The 19,313-nt window shown below is 33.3% G+C and overlaps 1 protein-coding gene across 1 annotated transcript in view; it reads right to left on the reverse strand.

Moving 5' to 3' along the window:
• The window catches only part of LOC145279677 (uncharacterized), a 48,443-nt gene extending 35,366 nt beyond the window's left edge, over window positions 1–13,077 (reverse strand). The window contains exon 1 of the mRNA XM_080130943.1: window positions 12,990–13,077. The gene's annotated coding sequence lies outside the window, so the exon portion shown is untranslated. The remainder of the gene's footprint in view (window positions 1–12,989) is intronic.
• Window positions 13,078–19,313: the final 6,236 nt, after the last annotated feature.

A 19,313-nucleotide genomic window follows, 5' to 3' on the forward strand; every position in this document is an offset into this window, starting at 1 on the left:
CAATTTTCTAGTTAAAGAAGAGTTATGAACTTATTGTTTTTCTTAACTAACTTCTTTTTCGTCGTGTATACTGATGGCGACTATATTTTTTCATTTATGATGAAACTTATTATAACTTATTGTTTTACTGGTTTTTGTTTGATTTTTCTATAAGTAAAACATGGTGAAGTAAAAAAAATTGTGGTAATCTTTAAGAATTCACACAGACGTTTCAAACATTGATGTTATGCAAAACCTCGAAATGACTAATAAATTTTAACTTTTTTCATCCATTGTTTTTTGTGATCAAAATCCAAATTTGACAAACTTTTGAAAAAAAAAAAGAAGACTTTTCTTAATTTAGTTGAAAAACACATTTCAAGTTTGTATAGAACTTCATTTTACAAATGGGTGTGATGAATGTGTGCATATTCTTAAATATCAACAAATAAGTTGTTTGGATGTAATGCCAAAACTATCCATTTCAATATAAATAATTTCGATGAATAATGAACTTATTTTTTTTAAATAGAAATTTTTTATTCGTTTTATTCATGCTTTCAATCTCCATCCTAACCTTTAAATTATCAAAATAATCACATTCCAAATGCAACTTTTGACCATCTAGGTTAAAATTCTTATTTACGATACTACTTTCTTTTTAATGGTTTATGATAATCTTGTTACATCTCTTGTAGCTTTTTCCAAATCATCTCTACTAATATGAAAAACATGTTTGCTAATTACTTTTAGGCTATAATAAAACATACTTGAAATTTGATCGAAATAATCCATGATCTCCTTGTTGTAAGTAGGTCATGTTTATTCTTTGTCTTAAAACACTGGCTTCCTAACCTAAAATGCACCAAACATTGATGTTATTGTATTTCTCCTTTCCCCTCAATCATGTTCTGCAAAAACAAAAATAATTTTTCTTTACAAAACATCCAAACCAAACACAAATATTTGAAAATATAAAGAATTAGACGCACAAAACTTCTTTTCCGAAATTACTGAATTCAGCATTAAATACCCCCCCCCAAAAAAAAAGAGCTGATATGTCATAAACAGGGCTATGACAACAGCATATTCTTTTCATTGTTTTTACTCTCGAGTATATATCTGACACGGACACAATTAATCAACCGAGGATCACATCACTCTACATAAAAACATATAAGATATCAATGGATATATACCTGAGAATCAAAACAAGGAAAAGAATATGCTGTTGTCATGGCCATAGTCATAAAGCAAAATAACCAAACTGTCTTAAAAGTATAAAAAAAAATCATTTTGCCACTGATTTTAAGTGAGCTATAAACAAAAGTTTATGATGACATAGAAGATGAATTAATTTGACTCATTTTTAAGATCTTCTAATGACCTTTCTGACTAGGTCAAAATTAGACACAAGATTGATTTTTAATGTGGAAAATTCAATTGCTCTCCAAACAAAAGGCTAGTCTAGACAGGAAACAAAAAATAGATTGTAGACATTTCACTTTGATCCTAGCTATAAAAACGGCAACTTATGCCACAAAATGAACACTCTTCTAAGCCTCCAAATTCAGTTATTTAAAGTTTTGGGTTTTCTTTTTCACAATGACAGTATTTTCTTTTTATTTCGAATGTGAGCAACTTTTTAAAAGTATGTCTGTAAAATTCGATCAAATATTCCAAACCTTCTTGCATATCAACCGAAATATTTGAGGGACATATTATTTGGTGTCTTCTAAGTACTGTGACACAATTTTCTTATTAAAAACACACCATATCAATACAATCAGAGAATATTGTAAGAAATTTAAAAGAATTTTCAAAGAATTTTTTTTTTTAAATATTCTTTTCCTATCCATAATAAAAACCTTGTTTTTTTTAATAATAACAAAAATAAAATGAATACTTTATGTTTGTAAGTTAGTTGACAAACACTTTGTTTACAGATTTTTTGTACGCGTCACGACACACAATTCTCATATTTATATGCGTTCATCATTATTTCTATCTATTCGTGCTTAAGTTTTTATCCAATTCTTTTTAAATTTTAGGACAAAAGAAATTAATACATTCACTATTAAATAGCGTTCAAACACAGTTTCTATCTTTACTTATCTCTGTACTATAAATGTCAACTTTGAGATATTCTAACTTTTGACTGGAAAGACGTACATGTTGTGTTCAAATTCCATAGCAAAGACATTTCTTTCCTCTGATTAGCTAAAAAAACTAGAAACGTCGTCGACAGGTACAACTTCTGCTTCGAGTATTTATGTGAACATAGCCCGACCGCTTATTTGCAAAAAGTGATCTACTGCCAGCAGGCATGCTATACTGGCATGTTTCGTCTTTAATAGTCAGATTTAAATAACGATTTCTTCAAATATACAAATCACAACAAAAATATTAAAATACCATTTTAAAGTAAATTTTATTGTGAATCCAGCTATATAAGTTTTATTTTGATGGAGGTAGAAGAAATGTACTTATTATTGATTTAAAGACTATGAGTGTCAAATTAAGTAGCAGTCCACTTGTCCAATGCTGAAAGTTATGGTTTCTGGTATTGCTAGTTAAATATACTGCCTTCTGATATCTTTAACCCTTCTGTAATCCCACATAACTTCAATTTACATTCGACCAAAATGAGTTTGTGGACTTTTTTAATGTTTTCTGCGATAATTGCAGAATTTTGGCGGCTTAAGCATTCAGCATTATTTGTGTCTGTATAACTGCATTTAAAATTAGCATATCACTTGACCATTGTTTCCAATGGATCAAAGTTCAAAAACACTTATCAAGCCATTGCTTTCCTTGAATAGTATATTACATCAGGAAGCAATGCTTTATCAACATACAAAATTCAGATTATTCCATTGGTTTGAAAATTTGCAACAGTAGCTTCATTTAAATAACTATAATTTGTAACCTAATTCAATTGAGCTCAAATTTTGACACATGCCATTTGAAAGTGAATAATTTATAAAATTAATACAGATTTTTTTTATTTACTAGTGATACTATCTATACATCAGACCCAGCACATATTGGATGATGTTAATGATTATCCCTTAAAAGAATCGTACATAAAAATAGAATATTTACCAGACTATTTCGCTACATTTTGGGGTCGAATATTTAATAAATGCGTCTAACTTTCATTTTTGAGATGAGTTTGTTTAACAGAAAAAAATGACTGGCATGCCGGGTTTAGCACATGTGTCAAAGGTCACCCTCCTAACCCGTTGTCCTAGATCAATGAGTATAAGGGTGCTTCAGTATTATTAAACCATCTTGAAATATGTAATCCAGCTAGATCGAAATAGAAGCAAAAGTTGTTGTCCAATGGATACTTATGAAGATTATGGAAACAAAGGTTTCACATCCCATTTAATCTAATTCATTTACTTTCAAAATGACAACACCATTTAAAAAGACTTACATCAGTTCTGTTGCCAAAATCATTTGAAAAAAATAGTGGGATCATTCTGTCATTATAAAAAGTATCGCAATCCTGACACAATTCTTTACCTATACAAAAGTCAAATTAATTTGTCACATCTGGGGAGGAGCTCCTAAATGTACTCTTTCCTGCCTTGACAGGGTATAAAACCGTCTTTGAAATCTAGTGGGCAAAGACCTTTTCACCTCTCTCTTTTTCACAGAAGAGACTTGCAAGTCTATCTTTGCTTTATTGGCAGGTACTCAACTGAGCTACAATCTATGCCCTCCCCTCTTGTAAAATTTTCACAACAAATACTTATTTAGCTACAATAACCGTCAACAATTTCCCTCACTCTACCTGTGCCTAAAATTAAATGAAAATTCCATGACAAAACTTCTTTCCTAGATCTGTCCATCTGTGGAACACAATACTGTAGGGCTGCTTTCTAGTTGCCTATAACATGATCGTTTTTAAGTCTAATGTAAATAAGTTCTTGTTGAGTCATCTTATAATTAAACCCTACACAAGGTTCACCATTACTGATCGTCACGGTGTTCTCTCACCATCTACCTAAAACTCATTAATCCTTATCCTAGAGTGGCCTCCAGGCCTTGATAAGCGGTGACGCAGATATAAGAAAAAAAAAAAAGCAGTAGTAAATAAAAAATTTCAACTTGTTAAGTATCAATTGATGCAATAGACAAAGGACACATACAGATGTGTAATTTTATTAATCTAATATATGAAAGGCTATATATCTGTCTGCATATTTTCAAACTTTATCTTCTGTGAAACTAAAAGTCACAGAGCAGCGATAGGGGCCTCAAATGATTGGATTTTTTTATGGACCATGCTTTTTTAGGTCTTTAGCCGGTTAAAATAGTTTTTAAGGGGTCAAAAAGAGGTCAAAATTGACAACCTTGTTATACATTTTGTATATTCATCTTAGTTTATTTTTAATTTTTAATCAGTTCATATGCGTGTCACGTTGGTACAGTGGTAACGTCACCAGCTTTTAATGCTACAGTTTTGCTTTCGGTTTCGATTCTAGCTAATTGCACCCAAATACTTTTTTTTCTTTTGAAATCATGACTCTATAATAATATATACAAAATCTGGACAAATAAATATATAATATTTAAGCATATTTTACGACTGGGCAAAGCCGCCCTCTCCTGCTAGTCAAATATATGAAAGGCTACATATCTATCTGTCTGTCTGTCTCCATATTTTCAAACTCTATCTCTTCGCAATGTGGCGCTAGGGGCCTTAAATGATTGGATTTTTTATAAACCGTTCTTTTATGGATCTTTAGCCGGTTAAAATAGTTTTTAAGGAGTCAAAATTGAAAAAATCGTTATACATTTTGTACATTTATCTTAGTTTATTTTTAATTTTTAATCAGTTCATATGCGTGTCATGTTGGTAGAGTGGTAACGTCACCAGCTTTAAATGTTAGTTTTGCTTTTGGTTTTAGCTGATTGCACCCAAATACTTTTTTTTACTTTTGAAATCACAATTATAATAATATATATGAAATCTGATAACCATAAAAAGAGAATGGTTATAGATTACTCCCAAACTATAAAAAGATTTACTCTTTTGGGCGCTTTTGGGATGGATGGCTCTCGTCTGGGAGAGGCCCTGTGTTTTGACAAGCTTCTGGGTTTTACCTTTACTCCTGATCTGAAATGGAACACGTACATCAAGTCTGTTGCCAAGGTCGTTGGAAAGATGGTGGGATCCTTCTACCGCTCCAGAAGATATCTCACTACTGATGCAATTCTCTATCTATATAAAAGCCAAGTACGTCCAAGGATGGAATACTGCTGCCATATCTGGGCAGGAGCTGCTAAAAACAGCCTATCCTGCCTTGACAGAGTTCAAAATAGACTTCATGGCTTAGTGGGGGATGCCCTTTTCTCTACCCTGCAACCTCTCTCCCACAGAAGAGACGTTGCGAGCCTATCCTTGTTTTATCGTTATTTCTATGGCAGGTGCTCGTCTGAACTCCAATCTCTGGTCCCCCCCCTTGCCAATCTTTCACGAAAAACACCCGTCTAGCTGAATCCACTGTGAAAAATTTCCCCCACTCTTTATCTGTGCCTAAATCAAAACATGGATTCCATGAACAAAGCTTCTTTCTTAGAACTGCACGCCTGTGGAACTCTGTTCCGTCTGCCTGCTTCCCACCTGACTACAACTTGGATGTCTTCAAGTCCAACGTTAACAAATTCCTAATGAACCGCCCCCTTAAGTAAACACTTCATCAAATCTCCACACTAACGTAATGTACTTGCAATAACCCTTATCCCTGAGTGGCTTCCGGGCCTTGATAAGTGGTGACCACTGTGTAAAAAAAAAAAAAAAAGAAGATACATCCATTAACACAAGTAGAGACGTTTCCTCTGTCCCGTCAAGTCATTGGAGCATTCGAGGGACTGAAAAAGGATATTGCGAAATCAGTAATTACAACAATAGACCAAAATATTCCTCTGCTTGTTGAAAAAGATGTGCCAGACTGTGCTATTGCTGCATCTTTGGGACAAGCTGATCGTTCTGTAGCCTTTTTTTCAAGGACCATTTTAAACTTATTGCTGATTAAAAATCAGTTGTTTTTATGTTCAACTTTAAGACGACAAGCAAAATAAAGAATGAGAAAATAGCGAGGTGGAGAATTGAACTATCTTGTTTCTCTTTTGACATCAACTACTGACCCTGCAAGAAGAACTTAACAGGTGATACACTATCAAGAGTATGCTGTACGGCATCAAGCGAGGATGAACACCAAACGCTACATAACAATCTCTGTCACCTGGGCATTATTCGAATGGTTCATGCTGTGAGGTGCAGAAACTTGCCTTTCTCAATAGAGGAGGTAAAAAGAATTACAAATTCCTGCCAAACGTGTGCTGAAATAAAGCCTTGGTTTTATAAATCCAAAACTAGCGTTTTAATAAAAGCAACACAACTGTTTGAAAGACTCAATCTTGATTTTAAAGAACCGCTACCAAGCAAAACAAGGAACCGATATATATTAACTGTTGTTAACGAATATTCACGGTTTCCTTTTTGCCTTCCCTTGCTCAGACATATCAGCTACTGCAACTATACAATGCCTCTGCTCACTATTCTCCGTCTTTGGAGTTCCTACATATATACATTCGAACCGAGGAGCTTCTTTCATGTCAGAGCAGCTACAGGCCAGACAACTCCCTACAACCCTAAGGGTAACGGCCAATGAAAAAGATATAACATCATTATTTGGAAAGACAGTTCAATTAGCTGCATCAAATAATGGATGTTCAATTGATAAATGGGAAACTCTCCTTCCTGTTGCATTATACGCCATTCAATCTCTACTGTGTACCGCCACACAAAAGGTTTTTACCTTTTCAGCAACAGAGTTCGGCGGGAGTTTCACTTCCATCTTGGCTCTCTCAACTTTGTACTATTTCTAAGACGACATGCACATAACACCAAAAATGATGACTTGGTGGATGAGGTAGAGCTCATAGAGGCGAACCCCCAATACGCTCTAGTACAACATGCAGATAGTAGAGAGTCTAATGTGTCTCTCAGAGACCTAGCACTTGCCGGAGATGTACTAGGACTGTGGACAGTTCCTGAGGACAGACTAACTCCCTCTGACACTGAAGCCCCTCTAGAAGATCATGGTACTGAAATTGCTCCCGACACGTCATCTAATGACACTGTCTTTGTTGGGGCTCTGTCAGACACTTTGGATGAGCCAACTCCTGAATCCCTGACAGATGAAGGACTAGCACTGAAAAAACGTATTCATCCAGAGACTGACATGGAATGTCTGCTCTTCTGAGAAAGAACCATTTTGGAGCAAGGTATTTTAGAGCCCATAGATAGACTCGCACTGAAGAACCTCCCTGTTTGAGTACACCGACCCCAAATCATGTACTGCTGAGGCGGCCGCTGGACATTTAAGGGACTTTCTTCCCTATCAGTAAGAAATTTGGTAGGGGAGAATGTTGTGAATATGGATTATCTCCTCTTTGATAATCCAAACTATAAAAGCTGTACATTTCAGCTTGTCACATAGACGAGTAGTAAGATTCTTAAATTTAATAAAAGATTACTAGATGAAATCTGTTGTCCTGTTTTTGTTATAAATGTATTTTGTATCGAAAAATTATAATCCTTATTATTTTTTTTTTAATTTTATAAATTGAAAAAAAAAAATTATAAAATTCACTGAATACAATGTTTTTCATTAAAAAAAAAAAAAAAAAAAAACGCAGCGTGGTGATTTTTCAGAATAGCCAACAAAACAAAAAGGTGCAAAAAAAATAAATACACAACAAATAAATGTTACCAAAGGTAAAGATAAGTTACTTTTTTTCCTACCTGGATAAGTTTTTTTATTATTTTAACCTATTTAAAAGTATTTTTTTAAAATTAAAATAAATGTTAAGTTTGAACAAAACACAAAATGGTCAAATTCGAGTCATATTCAAATCTCGATAATCATCCAAAAATCGAAAACTAAAATATTGGTAGAACATTGCATTTGCATGCGATTACTGACATTTATTGAATATGTTTCAATTAGTATTTGGTTTAATTTTCGATTTTTCTGCGATTATCAAGGCTCGACTATGTCTTGAATTTAACCACCATTTTGCTTTTAAAAACACTTTAAAATAAATTAAAACACAAAAACCTATCAAGGTAGGAAGCAGAGCAACTTAACTTGCCTTTGGTAACATTTATTTCCAGTGTATTCTTTTTTACGCCTTTTTTGTTTTGTTAGTTATTCTATTTTTAAAACTCGTTTGAGTTTCCATTATTTTTATTTCAGTTATTTAGTTTATAACAATTTGATTAAAAATTTAATCAACAAAGGGCACCATTACATTTAAGTTTGATTTTCAAAACTCATTTTATGAAAAGTAAAAAAAAAAAAAAAAAAAAATTGAAAAGCAAAACAAAAATGAAAGTAAAAAAGACTTCGAGGGGATGGAGAGAATACAACTCGCAAAACTTAATTTATTTAACCCTTAAGAATATAACAATTTGTGGCGCTTCTACACTATTAGGACAAAATTTCGGAAATCGTAATACAGAATTTCACATGAAAACAATGGCATCTGCGTATTCCTCGTATATTTAAGATGAGTATATCAAAAAATTACGAAAATCGATTAGATAGAAATTATTTATTAAAGAAAATAAAAATAGAATTTGATGAAAACGATCGTAAGACACAGGTTAGTTCGAAAGGGAGGTAATGTTCCGTTTCGATTGAAACAAGATAGCCGCAATTTTTCACCTGCTAACACGATTAAAGTTGTTTTTAATAATTCAGTAATATTCAAGTAAGTTCGACTGCATAATTGGGAAACTACCATATTAGAATTGACAAAAAAATCAGTTGAAACCATTGTTTTTTTTATCAGAAAACTCCATTTATTGATTACAAAATTTCGTCCTAATAGTGTAGAAGCGCTCAATTTGGTTTTATAATGAAATCAAGTTTTAAAACGTCAGTAATTTAAATAATTCAAAAATTGTCTTAAATCTCTTATATATTTCAATAAAATTAGATTTTTATATTTTTTACTTTAGAGTTTTTTTTTTGTTTTGTTTTACTTTCATTTTTGTTTAAATATGTCGTTTGTTTTTTGTTTTTATTTTTCCTAAATTATTGATTTTTGTTTAAATACAGGATTTCCAAAGTTAAATTCAATTATTACATCATTGTTTGTTTACTAAGGTGAACCAAATTGGGCTTTGTTCAAGTTCAGCCAGTGATTGTTTATTGTTTACAAAGGATTTACTTCCGTTTTATGCAAACCGTTCTGCATTACGTTGAATGCCCTGAAAAGGTGCCCTCTGATTAATGTTTACGAGTTTTAAAATAAGCAAACGAACTTGGCTATTTTTCAGAATAATATTTTTTATTGCTAAACATTAAATAGAACGGACCTTTTCATGGCATTCGACGTGAAGGGGGTCGATCCGCACAAAAACGGAAATAAATTGTTTGTAAACAAATCAGATACTGAACTTGAACAAAGCAGTAACTTGTGATATTGGTACAGTTTTTGAACCAGACAAAAACCGGTTACTAGGATTAGAAATATTTTTTTTTGATAAACAACAGTTCAGTTCCGATTCAAAAGCTGTGCCAATTGTTATAAACCTATAACTAATTTTGTTAATATAATGGTGTTTTAATATATACTTTGATGAGGGTACTTTATGCAAGCTACGGATCCTGTTATTTTTTTTTTTTTTTTTTTTAGATAGAATTTTCAAGTCAAATGCAATTTTTACGGTATCTTTTTGTTTATTAAATTGTTAGATGAAAGTACAGAATAGTTACAAAACGCCCCCCCCTTCCTATGTTAAGAATGAATTTTTAACATTATTATTTCAGCAGTAGTGCTGTTAGCACGGTTCATAAGTACCGGTTATTGGGTTTAAATAGCTTCCAAAACTTTCGATCTTTTAATAAACAAAAATTTCGGTATTATTATACAAACACCGTGACAGCGTTAGGGTTAGGGTTAGGATTAGGGTTAGGGTTAGGGTTAGGGTTTAGGGTTAGGGTTAGGTTTAGGGTTAGGGTTAGGGTTAGGGGTTAGGGTTAGGGGTAGGGGTAATTCGCTGTCACGGTGTTTGTATAGTTTTACCAAAATTTCTAAGAATCTTAAAACTAGAAATTATTTTGTATTCAGAAGTTTGAAAATTTTCAAATTCCTTTCAAATTTCAAAGGATTATGAATTAATTCATTCTTTGGGAGATGGATTGGATCATTTGTTTACGAGAAAAACGAAATGCATCGTAAGGGATCTTAATGTTGTAATATATATAAGTTTAAATGCATTGAACTAAAAAAAAAATATTCTCAAAGTGCTCAATGCATATGTAAAGCTAAAAGCTTGTATAAAGTCACATATATTAAAGATTTTATACATTTTGTTTTATTTTACGGTATTGCATTTTTAGTTACAATAAGTATTCACTGCGTCAAAAAGAAGACATGAGGAGCTTGTTAATATAGAGTCAATAGATCGATTTTTAGACGTCGTTTTAAGTAAAAACAAATAATACTGATTTGTCATGTCGAAAATAGTAATAAATCCAAAAATTACGAAAATTCATCGCGACCAACTATTATTGTGTTTCTAGTAAAAAGAAAAGTCCATACTCCATCGGTCCATCCATCGCTCTCTCTACGGTCTTTTAAAAATGTCTGCCATAAAAGTGTCGAAAAGGGAGATAAGTACGTCCCATGTATTCGCAATCTTAAAGATGTTTACATCTGGGCAAAATGTAACTTACCAATTTTCCGTAAAATTATTTTTAACTATAAATAATTTTCTACTCGATGAATTTTCATAATTTTTGGATATAATACTATTTTCGATATGACAATTACTGATGTTTTTGCTTAAAATGGTATACTTAAAAAAAATCGATCTGTCGACTTTTTTTTTTTAAACAAACACCAGAAATTATGTGTAAGCCACGCAGGGGCGAAAAACACATGCACACGAGAAGTAAGTGGTCACACAATTTTATTAATATAGATTTAACAATGGACTTACTGTTTTACGCATACGAAGGAGATTTCTAAAGAAAAGACCACGATTCCATAGCAATAAATCGGTATATGCAACAATAAAAAAAGAAATTAGGTTACACAGCCAATGTAGTAGCATTCTTCTTCATTTAAAAAGAAAGAATAAAGACTTTCTTTTTAGTAGCTCTAGTTTCTCGCTCCATTCTCGGAGACTGACTGGGCAAAAATACCGCCAGGAATCTAGATTTTTTTCTTCTTCTCTATTTCCTTTTTTAAATTCGTTTCGTCTCGAGACATACAATACGAGAATATTGTAGTAGTTGTAGATTAAAAAAAAAAAAAAAGATACTTAACTTTTTTTTTTCTACGACTATAGTTGAAAAGAAAAGATACACGAATGTGAACGTTTTCAGCGTCTCAAATTCTCTTTTCAAAGGAAATGTCATTCGATTTGTAGCTATTGCAAATTTAAGATATAATAACAATGTAAAAATATACATATATATTTATTTTAATATCGATTCTTTTCTTTTTATTCAAGATAATGTTTTTTGCTCGACTAATATATATATATATATTACTCAAAGGGAAAGAAAAAAATTTAATTCACAGAAGGAAATATGTTATTCTAAATGTAAAACTTGGTAATATATATATATATATATATATATATATATATATATATATATAAACACGCACGCACATCACATGTGTGTTATTTATTTTAATGGTAAATTTGAACCATTCTGCTTCAAAATCAAAGTTTTTTTTCGGCAAGAGTCGGTTCGGTTCAAATTCTGTAGAAGCACCGGTACTTATGCACTACCGCGCTAGTTTTTTTTTTCTTTTTTTAGATAGGGTTTTCAAATTAAATGCAATTTTTAAAGTATCATTTGCTTATTAAATTGTTAGAAGCAAGTATAGAACAGTTTTTAAAATTCCATGTTATGAATAAGTTTCTAAGGCCATTATTTCAGCACGGTCCGTATTATTCCGCATAAGTACTTAATCACACATGTGTGTGCTAAAACATCTCGATGTTAAATCAGTATAATTAGGTTTCTTTTGTGACATCTAAAATTGCAATGTAATTTTTAAAATACAAATAATCGAGTGTCGCTTTTTAAAAGAATTTGGGACGTTGAAAACGTATACAACTAAATCCACACTGTTGCTGAGTGTGCTCTCTGCTCTGACAAGAGTGTCCTATTTTTATAAATATTTTTTTTTAGTTTGCAATGTTTTGTTTGTTTTGTTTTTTAACAATCAATATGCAATGCCACAAATATAACCCAACAAATGAAATAAAGTTAAATATCTAACGTCAGCAAAAAAATAAAAGAATTGTTCTTTATTACTTGAGTCTTAAAAAGAAATGGATCAGTCGGTGTTATTGTTAGAAATTGACACAAGAACAAATCTTAAAGATTCAAAAGAAATTGTCTTTTTTTGCTTAAATTTATTATTATTTTTTAATATTAAATTTATAGTACATTATTTTTTAAATTATTGTTATCAATTTCTTTCTGGTTTAGTAAAAAATAGAAATAATTGTGTTTAACGCTTAATAGTGTCCCGCTTTTCTTTAATTTTTCTTTGTCCAGATGGATTGGATGTGTCAATACGGTCTAGATTTTTTTTTTTTATAAGTGATTGAAAAATAATACCACCAAATCGGCTTTTATTACGGCCTGTAAGTACTATTAAAACATTCTGCTAGGTTACATCTAAGTATAAAACATGTAAACAAAACAAAAAAAGGTGGAATTCGTCTGCTCGATCACAGAAATAGATACAGTATATATATACATATACGCATGTATTTATGTATCAAAGACAAGATTCACGAGAGAGAGTGAGAGACAAACAGACAGAGAGCATAAGACTGATCAACCCAAACTCGTTACCAGCGTGCATATAAATCCACCCTGCCATACAAAGTGCTAAATTAACGAAACCCAGAGCAAAGACGAAAAGAAAGCAAATATTTTATTGCTTACCAACATGAAAAGTTCCGTTTTTTTCCCTCCAGGATGTTCAAGAAAACATTGTCAGCCATGTTTAATCAAAACTAAGTAATTGTCTAAAAACCCGAAATTAAAGCCGTTCACAAAACGACACGAAAAACGCACCCCGAAAAAAATTGTTTTCCCCCCACTCTTTGCTATAATTCGATTACATCAACAAAAAATATAATTTTTAACTAATAATCAATCCACAAAATAATTAATTTTAACAAACACTAAGATATTATTGTGGATATAAACGTAAAAATTTAGAAATGGTAAAAAACACTTTACTTTAAAATCAATCATTCAACATTTTTTTTAAAAATGTGCGAAAAAGGCATTAAATTTTTATTGAAACGATTTTTCTACATTTAATCAAAAATTTTTAAATAAACGATATTTTTTACTTAAAAATAACAAATATTACAAAAGTTTTACGGTTTATTGTATCCTTATTATCCCTCAAATGTTTTTAATCGTAAAATATTTACATGTTTTTTTTTGTTTTTACATATTTGTCATTTAAAAAATATTTTGCAAGCACCCGCACATATTTTATCCGAAAATTTTCAGGTTCTTCCTAATTTGGTTGTCATAATATACTTTTTTATTTAAAAAAAAATAATGGACTTAAGAAAAAGAAAACACATTAACTATTTGTTTTTTAACAATTAGTTAATTTTATATGTTAATCCAAGAAGGACAGGTTTACTTTAGTTTCAAGAATTCTCCACCAACCCAACCCACCCATGATTCGCACGCACACACACTTTTAGACGCACAAAAAACGCAATAGCATACACTTTTCATCATGTGAGAGAACAAAAGTGCTCTCTCTCTCTCTCTCTCTCTCTCTCTCTCTCTCTCTCTCTCTCTCTCTCGTTTCACTTTCTACATTTAATAAAGAGGTTGTAGTAGATTGCTTGATTCATAAACCAATATGATTACATTTGAGACAAATAGACATACTCACTTTGGATAGGTAAACTATATATGTCTCAGATTGCTTTATATATTTTTTAATATGTATCTTTGACAAACCAAGATAGATTAACAGAAATAATGAAAAGCTTGGATAGAAACATAGGTATGTGAAGCATAAGCAAGCAATAAAGTTTTAACGCGGTTAATGCAAGAGTCCTCAATACCGAAGTAGGGCAACATTAACAATATATTCTTTTTATTTGTTTTACATAAGCATTTATAAATGCTTTATTATTATTATTATTGTTATTATTATTATTATTATTATTATTATTATTATTATTATTATTATTATTATATTTTTTTAATGCTTCTGTAAAACAAATAAAAAGTAGTTGTTTGTATCTATCTATAACAAAGAAAGATTAATAGATACAGAAGAAACTTAAACAGATAATAAGAGCCTTCCTTAGATATATAGATATAATCAATCTCTCTCTCTCTCTCTCTCTCTCTCTCTCTCTCTCTCTCTCTCTCTCTCTCTCTCTCTCACACACACACACACACACACACACGGAATCATAGTATAGTTACATTCCAAGATCCAAATATTTAATATTTATTTTTCGTGCCAAAAACAGCTCCTCCAGCATGTTAAAATTTCGGTACAATTTTTAGAGATCCGTTTCGTTATGCAGAAACAAACGATTATTATTATTATTATTATTATTATTATTATTATTATTATTATTATTATGTCCGTCTCTTTTCGTGCATATACTCTTCAAAAAAATTAGAAATTCTTTTGTATATTTTACCAAAACAACACACACACACACACACACACACACACACACACACACACACACACACACACACACACACACACACAACATTAGAAATCCCTGTGCAGATTAATCTACGTTTCAACGATGTGTAAGATGTTGATTGGTGGGATAACCAATCCATAATCGTATTCATCAATTTATAGGACCGAGGTTAGGTGTTGCTATTTTTATTGAAGTCGAGAGTCAACAATTGTGGGACCACATTCACGGGACCATTAAAGGTAAATTTAACGGGATCGCCAACTAATAGAAAGGTTTCACCAATCCACATCTTTGCATTAAGAAATAAAAAATAAAATATGGAAGATAACAACATTCGACAAAAAACAAAAAATTTCAGTATTAACATGAAATAAACAACATTTATTTTTATTTACGTGTTAGAAATATTTGTTTAAATTGTTTCAACGTAAATGTTTTCTTGTGAGGAATGTTCATAGTCTTCACTATGAACATTCCACACAAGAAGTGAAGTGAGGATTTGTAAAGTGAGGATTTTGTAAGAATAGCACGAGGCTTGAAATTACTGATTTTTGTATGATACAGCACATGTGGCTATTTTTGAGAAAAACAGTCCATAAATCATATAAACAAATGTGTGCGCGTGTGTATATGCGTTCATATCATAAGAACGGTAGTTCAAAATAAGATTGTTTAAAAAGAGATTTAAATCCTCACTCGATATGGTAATTTTCCATGCTGAATATTAAAGTTTGTGCCTGTTACACGTAAATTCATGGCGGGGTTTTCAACATCTCCCGCAGATGGAATTTCCCCAACACCTGTAAAACTGGAAAAATTGAAGAGAAAATTTGATTTGATTTCGGCAAGCAAATCTTTATATACAGGCTTTCTCGAACGTTCCAGCCTGTTTACTGTATCCATATATGAGAGAACGTAACATAGTTCCTTTCGTTTTATGTGTGCAGTGGTCACATCACAACGTCGTGTTCCTACGCATTCTTCATACGCTTGGGTGTATCAAAATGATGATCACTGTGAAATGTTCCTGTCGGATATTTTTTCCGGCCGAGCAGAGCAGTTGCTACATCACTCCTCTCCTAGATGGGAAGTCGATCTAAGGAGAAAGAATAAAAATACGTCAAGTATTTCACTTAGTGTAGGTAGCAAATCAGAGTGGATGCTTATGTGTCTGCCGGATTTGGTGGAAGTTGTAGCACTAGGTATCATGGTATCGTTAGGCATGGCAGTAGTTAAAGAATTTCTCAAGATTTGAGTCTGTCTCAGTGTGGTACTACAGTCTGTGTTGTCAAAAAATGCTTTCTTCATTTGATCAACGCTGAATGAGTCATGTCTGCCATTCTTATCTATCATGAAATGTTTCGGATTGGAGTAGGGCAGTTGCAGGCATGTGGGACTCCATCATTTTGTACGAAAACATGTGTCCATGTGTGTATATCCTGAGGAAGGTGAATCGTTGTCTTTTGTGCTCTTCGTTCAACATGCATGGCTCTTGACATGTACTTCTTCAAGCGTGATGTATAGTCAGGTGTACCATGCTTCTAATCGCGGCCGGTGCAATCATTTGTCCTGGTAAGGTGTTCCGTACACGATCTTGGCAGCTGTAAGTACAATTTTAATGGTAGATCTGATACCAGGAGTATGAGAGGGAGGAATTCCATCCAGTTATTGGGATCGGAATGTGCCTTTAAAGAAGCCTTCAGTTGGCGATGGAGCATTCGACCAAGCCGTTCTAGGATGGGTGATAAGGCATGGTCTGTATGTGCTTACATCCAAGTAGATGTGAAAGTTCAGGAATCAAACTTTTTACTTCTGACGGTGGTAATAATTTCTAGCACACCAAATCTTGATATCCATTATGAAACGAGTGTTTTGGTGATAGTTTCGGCAGAGATATCAGTGGTGAGTAAGGCTTCAGGTCTTGGATATGACCTTAAACTATATCTGATGGTGAGGCCCCAGCTTGCGGGCTTTGGGGAGTGTGGAGCCACCCCTTAATTGCCATTGCCCCAGGTCCACTCTGACCTAGAATGGTAGTACCTGTTAGGGTCCCAACTATGGGTTAAATAGAAACTGACTTGAAAAAAAAAACAAATATATTCTATTAAAAACTTTTTCTTCAAAACCACTGGATCGGCATTAAATGACCTGAAAAGGGTTGATGATAAAACTGAAACAACCAAACCAATCATATGAAACGTGACGTCACCAATTTCTGTGTTGCTCAGATGCCTGGGTGTGATAAATTGTGTAATTTCGAAAAAAAACTGCTCATCTTTTTTTTTTTTTTACACAGTGGTCACCACTTATCAAGGCCCGGAAGCCACTCAGGGATAAGGGTTATTGCAAGTACATTACGTTAGTGTGGAGATTTGATGAAGCGTTTACTTAAGGGGGCGGTTCATTAGGAATTTGTTAACATTGGATTTGAACACATCCAAGTTGTAGTCAGGTGGGAAGCAGGCAGACGGAACAGAGTTCCACAGGCGTGCAGTTCTAAGAAAGAAGCTTTGTTCATGGAATCCATGTTTTGATTTAGGCACAGATAAAGAGTGGGGGAAATTTTTCACAGTGGATTCGCCTAGACGGGTGTTTTCCGTGAAAGATTGGCGAGGGGGGGACCAGAGATTGGAGTTCAGACGAGCACCTGCCATGGAAATAATGATAAAACAAGGATAGGCTCGCAACGTCTCTTCTGTGGGAGAGAGGTTGCAGGGTAGAGAAAAGGACATCCCCCACTAAGCCACAAATCTATTTTGTACTCTGTCAAGGCAGGATAGGCTGTTTTTAGCAGCTCCTGCCCAGATATGGCAGCAGTATTCCATCCTTGGATGTACTTGGCTTTTATATAGATAGAGAATTGCATCAGTAGTGAGATATCTTCTGGAGCGGTAGAAGGATCCCACCATCTTTCCAGCGACCTTGGCAATAGACTTGATGTACGTGTTCCATTTCAGATCAGGAGTAAAGATTAATTAAGGGCTATGTTATCTCAGTCCAGTGAGGTAAGAATCGTTTGTAAAAAATTAATTAAGCCAAGGAATTCTCATAGTTTCAAAGAGAAGTTGACAATAGATTGAACCTTCTCAGATACAAGACAAATGCCCTCCTTGTCAATAATATGACCAAGAAAAGATAATGACAAAACACCAAACTCACATTTTTAGGATTGATGATCACGCCGTACTCCGATAGTCTGTGAAATAGTTAGTTGAGGTGTTGAATATGCTCCTCTGTAGATGAGCTTGCCACTAATAAGTTGTTGATGTATGCATACGCGAAAGGCAATCCTCACGTGACTGCATCTATGAACCGTTGAAAAGCCTAGGCCACATTTCTCAATCCAAAAGGCATTCTAATGAATTCAAAAAGTCTGAATGGAGTAGTGATGGCAATCTTGGGGATGTCTTCGAGGTCAACAGGGAGTTGATTGCACGCATGCAAGAGGTCATTTTGGAGAAAATTGCTTAACTCCTGTATGAGTTTAGCTTGCTTTTTAAGCATCTCTCTGACGTCCATGTTGTCTTCATCAACTTCAGGTGTGGTAAGAGGGATCGTCAGGGCTGGAGTTTGGTTGATTGGGGAAATTGATGCTGTGATCTCTATTATTTTATCAGCAAGGTGGGTCAAGCCTTTGACCGGTGTCATCTCTCAAGTGGACGCGAGTATCATTTTGACTCCAGACGGCAGTCTATTGACGAATAGTTGCTTCAAAATGTCCAGTTGAAGTGGGTTCTTGTCTAGGAGTTGCTTCATCCTTCTCAAGAACTGAAACAGTTTTCTATCGCCCAGCTCCTCTTCTGTGAGGACTTGGTGGGAGCGCTTTTGTTGTGAATCCGTGTTCATTTAATCAATTCTGACTTTAAAGTGTTGTATGTAACCAATCCAGGTGGGGGCTATGATTAAGTCATGCACTTCAGCCAGTACCTCGTGTGATAGTGAAGCCATTTGAGTAATCCTTTCAGTATAAAATTGGGCCTCTACATGTAAGAACCAAAGTGTGGGGTTGTCCACCCAAAAATGCAGGACCTTTACTATCGCAAGCATAGTCGGATTTGATGACAGTGTCATTCTCCATTGTATGCTGCATGGATATTCTAACCCGCAACTGTCGTCCAGTAATTCCTCGATCACTTCCCATTTACTGCAGGAATTATGATTTCTTAAATTAATAAAATGTTTGCCATCGCTATTTTATTAGCAATGTGATTTGAAATGAGCGATCCGTATTCTGTCTGAGTGTCCATCAGATTCCAAATTCACGACAGAGTCACCAATTGTAATCAGTGAATTTATATAAAAGAAATAACATTTTCTGATGTGTTAGAATTTTTAAAGAAAGTGTTCCAACATAGTGTTTTTTAGTTTAAGGATTTTGTGAGAATAGCACGAGGCTTGAAATTACTGATTTTTGTATGATAAGTGTCCCTGTGGCTATTTTTGAGAAAAACAGTCCATAAATCATATAAACAAATGCGTGTGTGTATGCTTCATATCATAAGAAAAGTAGTGCGGAATAAGATTGTTTAAACGTTGCTTTAAATCCTCATTGTGCTTGTCA

The sequence above is a fragment of the Euprymna scolopes genome, chromosome 7, assembly GCF_053919585.1.
Source record: "Euprymna scolopes isolate OS-2025 chromosome 7, ASM5391958v1, whole genome shotgun sequence".
NCBI classification, from domain to species: domain Eukaryota; kingdom Metazoa; phylum Mollusca; class Cephalopoda; order Sepiida; family Sepiolidae; genus Euprymna; species Euprymna scolopes.